The sequence below is a fragment of the Cornus florida genome, unplaced genomic scaffold, assembly GCF_030987335.1.
Source record: "Cornus florida cultivar Cherokee Brave unplaced genomic scaffold, ASM3098733v1 CherokeeBrave_3.0.0_Hap2_Chr10, whole genome shotgun sequence".
In the NCBI taxonomy this organism is placed as follows: Eukaryota; Viridiplantae; Streptophyta; class Magnoliopsida; order Cornales; family Cornaceae; genus Cornus; species Cornus florida.
In genome coordinates this window covers 63,820,753-63,835,605 of record NW_026775580.1, presented here as the reverse complement: position 1 = coordinate 63,835,605, position 14,853 = coordinate 63,820,753, and the positions used below count along the sequence as shown (strand labels likewise).

At 37.1% G+C, this 14,853-nt stretch overlaps 1 pseudogene; it reads right to left on the bottom strand.

Moving 5' to 3' along the window:
- Positions 1 to 989: 989 nt before the first annotated feature.
- On the bottom strand, positions 990 to 1,088 carry LOC132280424 (small nucleolar RNA R71; annotated as a pseudogene).
- Between the last annotated feature and the right edge of the window lie 13,765 nt (positions 1,089 to 14,853).

Genomic DNA, 14,853 nt, shown 5'->3' with positions numbered 1-14,853 from the left:
TTAAAAATTTTAAAAAATTTGCTAAGCTAAGCTTTAAATTTGGAGTTGAAGTGCTAAAGGACCTTTGTGAGACTTTCTTTACTCAATTCCTTAGTTAAATCGTCGGCCCGCGTGGAGGCTTGTTTTAAATTATTCTTTGCATTATTGTTGTTAAAACATGGGAGTATGAATTACGTGTGTGGAAGAAGTCTAATTGCATTGTTGTGAAGGCATAGTTTTTGTCATTCTTTGTGCTTGTTGTGTTTTGCATTGTGCATGCATAGTCGTCGTTCATTGAGACTAACTCTTGTCCCTCTTAATTTGCATCTTGAATCCATCGTTAGAAATCCTAGGGGAAGAGGAAGTTCAAATAGAACCAATCTATCAATGGATGACTATAATGATGATCATGTTGAGGACCTTGGTCACATAGACCAACAAGGTATTCTTCATCTTAATGTGCACAATGAGAACATACAAGTACCATTAGGCATGCCTAGGCCATACATTCACCAACCACCACAACAACAAGGCCAAGCTCCATATGGAATACCAAGGCCAATGTATACTCCATAACCTCCCATCATCAATCAAGGAATTCAAAACCAAGGTGTTCATGTTGCACCTCAAGTAGCTAATCCACCTCTTGCTTTAGGAGACCATTATGTGCCTAATGAGTATAATGCACCTACATGCATCCAATTACCTCCATTTAGAGCACATCATTATGAAATTAAGCCACAAACCATTCAAATGCTTCCTAACTAACATGGACTTCCAAGTGAAGAACCTTACAAGCATTTGGATGAGTTTCTTGAAGTATGCTCCACCGTAAAATACACGGACATGTCAAAAGAGGTCTTAAGACTCAAACTTTTTCCATTTACCTTAAAAGACAAGGCAAAGTATTGGTTTAACAATCTTAGGCCTTATTCAATCACTTCTTAGGCGGAAATGCAACAAGAGTTCTTGAAGAAGTACTATCCGGTTTCTAAGACCAATGCCATGAGAACCTCAATTCAAGAATTTTCACATGGGGATGGAGAAATGTTTCATGAGGCATGGGAACGCTTTAATGAGTTGCTTAGGAAGTGTCCACATCATGACATGCCCAAATGGCAATTTGTTCAATATTTCTTTGAGAGCTTATCGGACAATTATAAGGGTATGGTTGATGCTTCCATGGGTGGCTCATACATTAATAGGCATGAGGATGACGTGTGGCGTCTCTATGAGAGTATGAGTGAAAATTCTTTGCATAGAATATTATCATCCAAGAATGGTAGAAATTCACAAGGTAGGAAGAGTGTTGGCTTACATCAAGTCGACCATTCAAATGAAATAGCCGCCGAAATGAAGTATTTATCTCAAAGGTTTGATCAATTTTTGATTAACCAAAACTCGGTGAACCAAGTATCTTCCTTCCCTAACCATTCTCATCGTGCATTAAATGAAACATGTATGACTTGTTCTAGTGTTTTTCATTCTACTTCTCATTGTCCTCACGGACAAGTGCAAAATGAACCTAATGAACAAGTCAATGCAACTTTTGTGAACCAAGGGAATAATCCTTATGGTACTCATTATAATCCAAGTTGGAGGAATCATCCGAATTTCTCTTAGAAAAACCAAGGAGAGGGCTCAAACCTTTCCTATGGTAGTTTTCAAGGAAAGTACATTCCACCTCCACTTCAAAACCAAGGATCCCAAGGTTATAGACCTTATCAATCACAAGTGAATCAATTTGTTAATTCTCATTTTCCCAACCAATCTTTTTCCCAAGGAAATACTAGAAGTCCCGTTTTTGAAGAAAAAGTTTTAAATGCTTTGGGCACTTTAGAGGCTAACATTCAATTGCTTCATTCTCACTCTCAATCTATTGTGAAGCTAGAAACCCAAGTAGGACAAATAACAAGCACTCTTAATGCAAGAGAGAAGGGAAAGATGCCTATTAATGTCCCACCTGAGCAACAATATGTTGTGGAAACCCATTCCTCATCGGAAGGCCACACTATTGAACATGTTAATGCGGTGACTACCTTACGGAGTGGTAGGATTGTGGACAATCAAGTTGACATGTCTAATGAAGAGAGTGAACCGGTGCAACCTCAAGTTGTCACCCGTCCCGTTTCATATCCCATTCCTCCTTTATTGCATATACATGATCTTGTGAATGAGAAAACTTCAAAATGTGATTTAAAGAATGATTTTGAAAATGGTTTGAAGAAAAATTTACAAAAAAAATGAATTTGAAAAGGTTTTGTTGAAAAATGATTTAAAACAAAATGATTTAAAAACTTCTTGTGTTGAAGAAAATTCTGAAAAAGTGTTTGAACCAAAATTTCCATTTCCGGATGTCTTAAAAGGATTCATTTCGAAAGAAAAACAAAAGGCAAAAACCAATGAAATTATGGAAATGTTTAGGCAAGTAAAAGTTAATCTTCCACTTTTGGATGCAATCAAGCAAATTCCGGCTTATACCAAATTCTTGAAAGACTTGTGCACCCAAAAGCAGAAGAACAAGAGCTAAGCACCAAGAAAAGTGGTTTTGACCGAGCAAGTAAACTCAATTTTGCAACATAACACTTTGCCAAAGTTTAAGGACCCCGGTTCACCTACTACTTCATGCATCATTGGTGATCATATCATTAATCGGGCACTTCTTAACTTCGGAGCAAGTGTTAACCTTCTTCCATACTCGGTTTATGTCAAATTGGGCCTAAGTGAATTAAAACCGACGTCGGTAGTTTTGCAACTTGCTGATCGATCTATCAAGAAGCCTAGGGGTGTCATTGTGGATGTTTTAATTAAAATTGATAAATTCTTCTTCTTGGTTGATTTCGTTGTCATAGACACGGAACCGGTCCCCAATCCTAAAAGCCAAATTCCCGTTATCCTTGGCCGTCCTTTCTTGGCAACCGCTAATGCCAATATCAATTGTTGGACGGGGATAATGAAAATCTCATTTGGCCACATGAAGGTGAAGTTGAATAACTTTAATCCCACACCCAATTCATTTGACAAATATGAAGGAGAGGTTAATGTTGTAGATAAATGTCATGATCTTTAATGCCAAGGAAGTGAGCTTTTGTGTAAGACCAAAACTTCAAAGGGATCATCTTTAACCTTGCATTCTCAAAGTATTATTTCAAATTCTTGCTTTGAAAAGGCATGGAAGCCCAAAGATTGTTATTGCATAGATAAATGATCAAAAGTTTCTTTTGAGCTTAATCCAACAAGTTCTTCAAAGAACCATTTGTTGGGTGAAGTTCAAAGCATCTATCACCCCAACAAGGAGGGGATGCATTATAAGATCTTTAATCCGGGCTAAAAGAGATCAATGTCTTGCTAGAGATGTTAAAGACTAGCAAAAACATTTCGTAGGGTGTCAAAACCCTATTCCTCCCTCATTTCTATCTTAAATTTCATTTCTTGCAAAGTCTAGATACTTGTTTTTGATTCATATGCATTGATCGGAACTGTGATTAGGATTGCATGAATTTTTGTGTTACGATTGAGCATTTTGCATAAGTTTGATTGATCTCAAATGAGAGTTCGATCAATCGAACTTCCACCGGTATCCAACACCTAGAAAAATTTTCGGCTTACATCCACCTGCATTCAAATCACCTCTCTGTCCCATCATTCGAATTTATTCTTAGATCGATCAGGAGACTTTCGATCGATCCAACTTCAAAGTTTGATCGATCTCATGATCCAACACTTAGAAAAATTTTGAGCCTGCATCAACCTGCATATTCAGCTCTCTGTCTCATCGATCGAAAACATTCCAAGATCGATTTGAACTTCTTCGATCGATCTTCAAGTTCCAACACTTAGCCAATTTTCTTAGCCATAAACCTGCATATTTTTGCCCTCTGTCTGATCGATCGGACTCTTGTTCTGATCGATCTCAATTCTTCATTTCATTATTTTGACTTTATTTTGACTTTTCAAATTTCAAAAATCCAAAATATTTTCATTTTTATTTTATTTTATTTTCATTTCATTTCATTTTATTTTATTTTTCAAAAAGTTTTCAAAAATACAAAAATATTTTAGTTTATTTAGTTTTTAATTATTATTGTTTATTCAATGATTTAAAAAAAAAAAAAAAAATACTTTGAGGAGAGTTCATTAAAGTTCGATCGATCTGAAATCTCAGTTCGATCGATCGAACTCTATCGGGGATTATTTTAAAAATAAAACCGAGAGTTGTGAGATCGATTACAAAGATCGATCCAACAACTCCCTACCCTAACCCTTCCTTCCCTCATCGTCGCCGTGATCCCCAATCACCCTTTCCATTTCCGGCGAGCCTTCAGCGAGTTTCAACCTTTGATTTTCTCTCTCTCTTCTCGGATTTGCATCACCATCTTCATCTCCTCTTCTCTCGCGACTAGATGTGAGATCTGAACCACACTTTGTCATTTCAAGCTTTAATTTGATAATATATGTTGCCTACATGCTAGATCTAGGATGAATGATGATGAAATCCACCATTAATGAGCTTGAAACATGTTTGTATATATGTGTATATATGTTTTTATATTTTTTATTTTTGAATTGATTATGGGAGTATGGGCCTTGTTTGGGTGATGGTAATTGATGATTTGTTGTGTTGATAGGCCCACGACCATGTCGTGAAGGCCCCCATGCTTCCAAAGTCACAAATCTGTGACCTTTGAGTTTTCACCTTCGCACAGTTCAATTGATCGAACTTCAATCTCAGATCGATCTTGAGAGATCGATCTAACTCATACCTCAGATCGATCGAAGTTTTGAGATCGATCTCAAACCTTTTTGTGATCAATCGAACTTCATAGATCTCACACACACACTTCATTCATCATGCCTTATATTCATGCTATCTCATATATGCCCAATGCCTATGATATTCCATATTGGATGCATTTCAGACTTACATTGTTTAACATGTTTCATATCCTATCACTTGCATAGATTCATGTCATCTATATGATTTGTCTATCTTGTTTGACATGCATGTTTCTATTTTGTGCTTTCAATTCTTAATTCTGGTACTAACTCCCCTTGCAAGTTTTTAAATTATTTTTTAGGCTATGACTAAGACTGTTGCCAAGAGGAAACACAGGCCTCAGAGACATATCAGACCGAGGATAGAGGAGACGGTAGAGCCCTCTCATGCACAGGAGGAGCCAGTACAGCCTACTCCACCTCAGTCACCTGCTCATGAGGCTGAGGATGATCATATTCCATCCACTTCTGCAGCTCAGCCTGCTTTTACACCATCACCATCTCCATCACATGCTGGAGCTGAGCATTCACCAGTACCATCTCCACCAAGCCAGCCAGCTCAACCAGCTCAAGAGCGTGATAGGCCCGCGCCTAGATATACACATATGGCAGTAGACCATGAGTCAGTGTTCGATACAGCCTTTTTTCCCAGATCGGTGCTGACCCGATCAGCTTACCACGACATTATTCAGAGGGGCCTTGCAGCTATTCTTGCCTCAGTTACAGAGCCAGTCTACCTGCGGCTGGTACAATTGTTCTTCCAGAACCTCCGACAGTCCTCGCTTACCACAGCAGAGCTGGTTACTACCATAGATGGCCATCAGATCACTATCATTGTGGACTCGCTAGCCTGCTCTTGCCATTGTCCATACAGATGCCCTCCAAAGCTACAGGAGTTATATCTGAGGTTATACAGGCCTTCTTATGCCGACATGGCAGTATTTCTTACAGGTCACCATGCCAATGGTGAGACTTTCGCCACCTGTACATTCCTTCCAGATGACCTATGGTTCTTCGATTCTGTTCTCTTTCGGAATATATATATGGCCGGGCACAAGATCCAGCGGAGAGGAGACTATTTGACAGCCCTTTACGCATTCTACACGGGCCACTGGGTATATATTCCCGCACTCATCTGAAGTGTGTTGAGGAAGCTATTTGACGAGTATATTAGCAAGGAGAAGCATAGACGGGCTAAGTCTTTCCCATTCGGCCACCTCATCACCCAGATTCTGATCGACCAGCGCTACCTTATTCATCCTCGGGAGCACCCTGAGAGAGGTTCCTGTCACTTCTTAAAGAAGGACTGGGACAAGAGCTACAATGCCATCATTACTAGACTGCAGGACCACGCAGTAGTGACTGTAGAGGAACTAGAGGCTGAGGAGGCAGAAGCAGCCGCTTAGGCAACAGCAGCAGATCCCGCAGCGGACGATGTACCAATCGGTCCAGCTGCCGAGCATATAGACATTGATTTGGAGCGACCTGCAGATGACGCAGAGCAGCACTCTCCAGCCATGTTGCCAGTACAAGAGGAGGAGCAGACTCAGGATCTTTTTTCTGACTCTTCTATACCTGAGGCTCCAGATCAGACCCCTGGCTTTGGAGTACACCTGCAGACTCTTAAGGATGCTGTTGTTGCTATACGAGCTGATCTTACGACCCACAGAGCTGTTTTTGCTACCTCCCGTACGGATGTCACGACTATGTTCCGAGATCTATCCAGAGATATCCGTGGAGCCTGACCTGCCCGTCCTAAGTTCCCAGTTCCTTCTATATTTTGATCCATTTCTGATCTCTGATCTCTATTTTTGTCACTGTATAGTACTATTATTTTTGTAGCAGGTCTGTCGGATTTGATATTTCTGTTGTACCTGCACTTTATCTATTTTATATATCTGCTTTTATTATGGATGTTATATATTATATTCTCATATCTGTATGTTTGACTCCATCAGGTGCATCACAGTGACTTTAGTGAGAGAGTGCTACCCGATTTTTAGGACCACCTTTATACCTCTCTCATCTCTTTATCTGTTTATCTCATTTACACTTGCATGTCTACTGTGCACTAATTATCCCATTTTGTTATCTGATAAGTTTATCCAAGTGCCAATTTTCAGGACCACAGTTCATCCCAAGTTTGAAGGGGCCATGCCACCCACTTCGGATACTTCAGTCCCGATCATTCTATGCCTTAGTTGCACTGGTATACTCTTTCCTTTGTTCTCTTTGCACATTGAGGACATTGTGCCATTTAAGTTTGGGGGAATAGTGTTTTGCAGTGTTAGTTTTAAATTCAAAATTTTAAGCATGGCTTGTGTATTTGAGGGATATTTCTATGATTGGTCCATATCTAGCTATGATTTTGATCTTTTGAGGACTATATTGCTTAAAATTTAAAAATTGCTTGACTTGAGAGTCCAATACTCCTTGTCTGCCTTATGGATGCCATTTATGAGTAAATTTTTTGAAAGATTGATATCTTGCTTGCACTTGTGGTCCACATTATCCTGATTTTGTGATTGTTTTGAGATTCACTCTAATATTCTACACTAGCACCGGCGCACACTAGCATTCATTTGTGGGGTACATGCTTTGTTGATTGTTGAGTTGGTTATATCCCAATTGAGCTAGTAGTGCATTGAAAGATTTCGTTCTTGATAAAGGTGGATAACAACCCCTTTTCACTAAGTAGCTGGGATTCTAGCCTCATCAAGCACTGAACTTTTCGCGCCGAAAGGTGGAGGGCCCAAACTCTAGGTTAATAATTGATTGTTCAAAAAAAAAAAAAAAAGAAGAAAAAGTTGCAAAAGGAATAAAAAAAAGTGAGGACTTCTCCCAAAAGGTGAGAAATGGGAAATGATTAGATGGAGGTTGTCTTGATTTGTAGCCTAGTTGATTTGAGCTTGTAAGTCTGTAGGGGTATTTGAGTGCCTAATGCCCTAAAGCTGTCTGGTTTGGGAGTCATTGACCTAACGCTCGACCTTATGAATCATTAGAAAGCTTAATAGATCAACACATTGCACCATGCTTCCATCTTTGATCCTAAAAAAAAAAAAAAAAAAAAAAAAAAAAAAAAAAAAAAAAAACGAGTGAAAAGAATAAGCATACTTAGAACAATAAAGCTTTAATAAAAGGTCCACTTTTTGTCTTGATGATCGATACTAGATTTGTGTGCTAGTTTGAGGGTAAGGATGTGATCATTTGTCTAGTTGGCTAAGATAGCAACACATTTGATGCCGGTCTACTAAAAAAGGATTCTAGAGTTGTTTTGGTTTGCATGATCATTTTCTTGATGTGTAGAGGACCATACTTGCTTGCTTGATGTTGAGATTTTGGGAGATTGCTCGGAAATGGTTGAAAAAATTGCATACTTGAGGTAGTTTTCTCCCAATGCTTGTTTGCAATATTGATGCCTCTTTTGAAAGAATGAGCTTAATGTTTGTAGGTACCATTTCTGGAAACCCTCACAAGACTTCACTCGTCCACTAGGGGTAGCCTAGGGGTTTAAAAGGCTTGTTGCATATGCTAAGTGCAATCGTGTTCCCTACGAAAGTGGCATTATCCATTTATTGTTTTCTAGATTCATACTTGTATAGTTGTTCATTTCATTCCTTTACTTTCTAGTTCATTGCTAGGGACTAGCAATATTTAAGTTTGGGGGTGTGATAAACGCTAAAAAGTGCGTATTTAAACTCCTTAAGCTTAGGCATTCTAGTACCTTTATCTATCTTATTTTACCGTTTTAGATTGATTTCGTATTATTTCCATTTTCAGGCACTTATCCCGAAAATAAGCTGACTCAGCCAAATAAGAGCAGAAATGAAGCAATTCTGCGATAAATCAAATAAATGAGCCAAGTAGAAGCAAAAGGAAGAAAAAGGTAGAAATCAACATCTTCGATCGATCTCAGATCAAAGTTCGATCAATCCAACATGATCGATCTCAGTACTCCAAGATGGATCAGAGCCACAATGACATTTTTAGAGATCTCAAAATTTTGATTGATCTAACATCATTCTTCGATTAATCGAACTGCTTTGCCCTTATCCAAATGATTGATCTTATCTAGTTGTACCACCCTACCAACCACTTTTGTCCTTTTCCCAAAAATATCTTCAAAATATCTCAGATTTGTCTTTATACAAAAAGCGCCACCAACGAAGATCGATCCAGCCTAAGTTCGATGGATCTCAGCCATGTTCGATCGATCCAAATCTAAGGTTCGATCGATCGAACTTCCTTCAGTGCGAAAACGTTAAATTTCCAGCTCATTTTAAGTTATTCTTTATCCAATCATTAGGGAATATTGTGTGCACGACCCCAACTCATTTTGGGTGTCATTTGACCTACCTATATAAGGATAAGGATTGCTTTTTACAAAGAAAAGCCAACATAATATCATATCATCTCTTAGAGAGCAAGCTTAGAGGAGGAGGAGGCTAGAGACACAAAGGGGGGAGTTCTTCATCAACAAGGAGCAGATTTCTTCCATGGAGTTAGCCCTTGAGGGTTGGAGCAACATCACCATAAGTGGCTAGACATCCTCTTAGGGCTAGAGTTAGCCCCAAGCATACTTTCTATATCTTAATCTTGTGTATTATTGAGGGATTAGTGTTGTAATTAATGTTTTGACCCTTTGATATATATAGATCTTGATTGTTCAATAATTTATGTGTTTAAATGCTTTCAATTGATCATTTCATTCTATCCATATGTCTATGTATGTTAGAATAGATGTTCATATGATTGTCTCCAGATTTTGTGTTTTTGATGCATGTCTATATGTATTGATGTTATAGATTTAGAGATTGTCAAACATAGTGCTTAATGGAATGCTCTTGTGATTTTCTTGATGGTTCATACCTATTTCTTGATGGATTATGTCTCTCCCTTAGTTTATTTTCATGCTAGCAGTGTAGATGTAGTGTAGTTGTAGTGTAGTGTTAAATGGGAGGACAATCCATACTTGTTGTTTGATGATCCATGCTTTTGAATGCATGTAGCATATGTCTCTAACCTTGTGTTGTATTTGGATTGTGAGCTTAATGAAAGGATTAATGACTTGTTTTGATCTATTGTGCCTTTCACATGATGTTTAGACAATATATGCTTCATTGATTAGATATATTGTGCCTTTCACATGATGTTTAGACAATACATGCTTAACAAGTCATCCTTGTTTGTTAAATCAACTAATCACACACATACACCAATATTGCAACACACCATTTGCCCTTATTAGTCACTTGTCAATGGTTTAGAAATGCATTGCTTGGTGGTGATCTCTAAACCCCAAGACTCTTCTCTCTCTTATTTGCTTTTAGTTGTATTCTTTTGCTATTACTTAGTTTAATTTAGTTGTTCTCTAGTTTAATCAACCAACCAACCAATTGTTTGATCACTCGACCTACTAGCCCTAATAGCAATTCCATAACCTTGTTCGACCCTCACAATCCCTTGGGACGATCCCTACTCGCCCTAGCTATATTTATAGTAAAAGGTAGTAGTGGTTTTTATAATTGTAAAACTTGGCCCTCGCCTTAATGCACACTCTCTAAGCTTGATGGTAGTGTGATAGACTACCAGTACCCATAGGTTAGTAGCCTTAAAGTGATCCCAAGAGTACGGTTTTAATCCGGGCGATATCCGAGTATCCACATTGGTTGATTTCATTCTTTAAATTTCAAGTCGCTATTCCTTGAAGATTTAAAACTTGCCGTGTTATGTGAAATGCTCCAATCTTGTTAATTGCATAGATATTATGCCTTATCCTTGATTTCATGTATTATTCTTGTCTTGTAAATTGAAATATTCCAATCATGTTAATTACATTGATAATATGATCATTTTATCTAAGTATCCTTCTTGTCGTGTTGTATAGATTATTCCAAACCTTGTTCAATTACATTGATAATGTGATTCATGTTGAATTATAAACTTGTCGTGCTCTTTGGATTATCCCAACCTTGTTCAATTTCAAAGACATTGTGATTGATGTTGCTTCATGTTGATATGACTTAGGAATGATCCTATATAAGCATCTTGACTTAGATTTTAGGTGGCATGAACCGTTTCAGTAGTTATCGCATTCTAAGTTAAAAGTTGATAACTTTGGATACCTATGTCTTGTTGCGTTACATTATGTGCTCCTATGTTGTTTAAATTGCATGAGTGATGTGGTTTATGTTATAAATACTCTAAGGTAGCTTAGGATGCTCCCTGTGTCTCATTTTGACATAGACGTTAGGTGTCATGAGCCCCTTTAACATGTTTCACCTTAAGGTGATAAATTTGTAAAATGCTAGGTCAATGTATAGTCATCTCCTACGAGTAACTTTATGTTACTCACCCTAAAGTTACCCGGGCATTTTTTAGGTACGAAGACTTGGTTTGTGATGCTCATCATTCCTTGGATGACTTGTAATTTTTAATTTTCCATTTCATGCAAATGTTAACTTGAAATGTCATTTTGTAGCCTTATATGTCAAAACTTGTATCTTTGATTTCATATATGTAATGTGTACATAAGTACACCTTTTACGATGTATTTGACTTGTATGAGAAAGCCCGGAGGCCAATGATATTTATATTGCATCTTATGTAATTCTTGACTTCAATGAATATTATGAAATATTAAAAAATCGCAAGTCATTGCTTCACCATGTTTACATTGGGTGTGGGAATTCCATTCTTTTTCTTCCATAGGGTCTCATTAATCATGTATGAAGTGTGGCCAAGCGCTGAACGGTAATTTGATACCATTTCACATTTTTTGTTTTCAAAATTCCGATTCCAAGTTCATTTTTATCATTTTTGGCCGTCGGGGGGTCGGATTTTGAGTCGGGGCTTCTAGGGAGCCGCGGACCATTCTCGCGCGCTTAGAATCATTTATTACACTTGCATGCACATTCGTTTCAACCTTAAAATGCATTTAGGGTCAAATGCATACTTGGTGCAAAGTTGCATTTTTTGAGTTTTTAACTCTTTTCTGATCTAGGAGCATTTTGGCCATTTCACAGTGTGTTTTTTTTCATTTTCTCCCACGATGCTGGGTAAAAAATTTGATTTCGGGAGGGGTTTCTTCTTCGTGTTTTTCTAGAAAAATTCGTTTGATAACCCGTTTTTGATCTCAGATGTGGACAGTTACTGTAGCATCTTTTTGGGCCCTCTTGACCTCTTCTGATCTAGGGGCATTTTGGGAATTTCTTAGTGAGTTTTTTTTGTTTCCTTTCGTATGGTTGGGTAGAAAACTCAATTTTAGGGAGGGGTTTCTTCTTCGTGTTTTTCTAGAAAAATTCGTTTCGAACCTCGTTTCGGCTTTCAGTTTTGGCTGAATCTTTTTTTTACCCCTAACATGTCATGGTGCTTGTCAGGATGCTCGTGGGATACTCGTGAGGCCCCGTCTCGACGTCGTGACGTCGATTTTTGTTTTCGCTCGTTCTCTTTCGTCCAAACTCCAAATCGAGTGAACTTTTTTTTGAATTTGACTAATTTTTTGCTGTCTTTCCAACGGTGTGCTCAGTTAGACCTAGATCTTCTTGGATAATTACCAGTTTACCCTTTTAGCCTTAAGTGCTCATTTTTCTTCGTTATGCCTTTTTTGTTTCGTCCGGACTCCGAATCATGCGATTCTTGAATCCATCTTGATTAGTTTTTCGTTGTCTTTCTAGCGGTGTGCTCGATGGCTCCCGAATCCATATTTTCAAAAATGACTATTTTGCCCTTGCGGCTATTTTTGTCCGATTTTTCTTGCTTTCCGCTTCTGCTACATTCTTTTGAGTTCCGTGACTTTATGGGAAGTCACGGATGTGTCTCGGGAATGATATGCATTCTAGGGACGTCATTTTCATGTAAAATGACTATTTTGCCCCTAGGGGCTAAATTATTTTTTACCCAATCTTTTGCTTCCGCGTCAGTTCTCATTGAGTTCCACGACCTCATGGAAGGTCATAAAAGTGTCTTAGAGGTGTGTTATGCCTTGGGAGACCGTTGTCTTATTTCTTGTTTCCGTATCTGGATCCGCTATCGGGTCAATCTTCGGATCATCACATGACGCACTGGTTTGAAAAACCAGGGTCGTCACATTGTGCGATTAATGGCCATGCGCTGGTATCTTGATTCTCATAAAAGCTCTAGGGAATAGCCCAACTCCCACGATTGTAGCCTGTCGACGACTTTCACTTAGGTGAATCTTCCAAGGGTATATGTGACCTATACCTTGCGAGAGTATGCTCTCCTCGAATTTATTTAGGGCAAAGCCCTTCTTTAACGTCACATCATAACACAGATGCCATAGGGATGTGCAGGAAAGAATCTCCTCAAGAAACCTCCTAAAAAGAGTGTTGTCAATGAGTCACGCAGTGCATATTGTTTCTACCCATTGAACCTTTCGTCATGTGATTAAATCGCCAATCAGAAGGTTGTGTTACCTCAGGACTTAGGCCCATCCCCCTCGATATATATAGGACTATGTCATAAGAAGACTCTTGGTCTTTTTTATTTATTTATTTTTTCATAACCCAACTCTTGGATTTCTCTTTCTTTCTCCTCATTTTTATTTTTATTTTTAATTTTTTTTTTCACCCCACCACTTCTTATCTAAAGTCATAGTTATCCCTTTTACATACATGTTACAAAAGATTTAAAAATTGTATAAATTTTCCTTGCGAAAATTTGATTTTGAAGTTTTGGTCTAAAACAAAAATAGTTTTTAGAATTTTGGAAAGTGTTGTTGCTCACAAACTCAATAGGTAAAAATATTCTTAAGGAATGAAAAATGGATAGGTGATAGTTTCGTAATGGGCTCACAGCCTTGTACACGAAAATATCACTCTGCAAAATTACCTTCTCCATCAAATCTCCCTATGATACTTTATATACTATGTATATATATAGAGATTAAAGATGTAACGTTTAAGGTATATAATAATACAAATAATGTCTAAAATAATACCCCTTATAAATATCATTTAACTTATGTAATAATAATCATCATTATAAATATAATAAATAATTATATTAATTACTATTTATATTTTTATTAAAATATCCATAACACTTTTATTACCTACAAAACTAATTATTATATAAAGAAATATATCAGCTGAGAAAGAATTGTTTAGGTGGTAGACTTGAAAATAGAATAATATTTTTGCAGTCTTTTTTGTTTTTTTAAAATTTTAACAGCTGAAAAAATTACCGTGTTAATGTATAGACTTGAAAATAAAATAATATTTTTGCAGAGTCTTTTTTATTCACCCCCACCCCCACCCCCAACAAAAATATTAAAATATGGGATTATGTAGCCATATATAGACAAAAACATCTTAAAGGCTAAAAACCGTATTAATTAACGTATATAATTTTGTAAAATTATTTTAACATAAATTTACTATTTCTTATATTAAAATTGGACAGAACAATGTAAAGGAAAGTAAGAAAAAAGAGAAGAACTTGGGGATCATTTGAAAGGAAGAGTTGGGCAGCACCCAAATCTCATGACTTCAACAATTCTACCAGCAACTTTTATCACCTAAAAAACTAATTAGTATTATATTAAAAAGTATAGTAAATGAGAAAAAATTCTATAGGCAGTAGACTTGAGAATAGAATAACATTTTTGCAGAAAGAAAAGAAAATCGACTATTTCTTTTTTTCTTCTTGTGAAATCTTAAAATATAGGACTCTCTAAATATTTATAGACAATAGACAACTCTTGACAAGAGATATCTTAACTATTGATGTCTTTTGAAAATTATCGTAAAAAGAAGCGCGATGGTTTAAAGAAGTGTTAACGGAATGTCACTTAGTTTTTCTTTTAACGAAAATAAGTATATAGATATAGATATATAAATATTTTAAATTGTATACATTTTTATATGGTATATAGATATAGATATATAAATAGACATATTTGGTGGTAATTTGGGGTTAAATGTGTCACTTTCAAGGATGTCCTATTTACATTCAGGGTTAAATGCATCACTTCCAAGGATGTCTATTGACATGGTACTAATATCAGTATATGTCCTATTCACCCGTATACAAATAAATTTCATATGGTACACATGTTTCGTCCTTTCTAGGAAAATG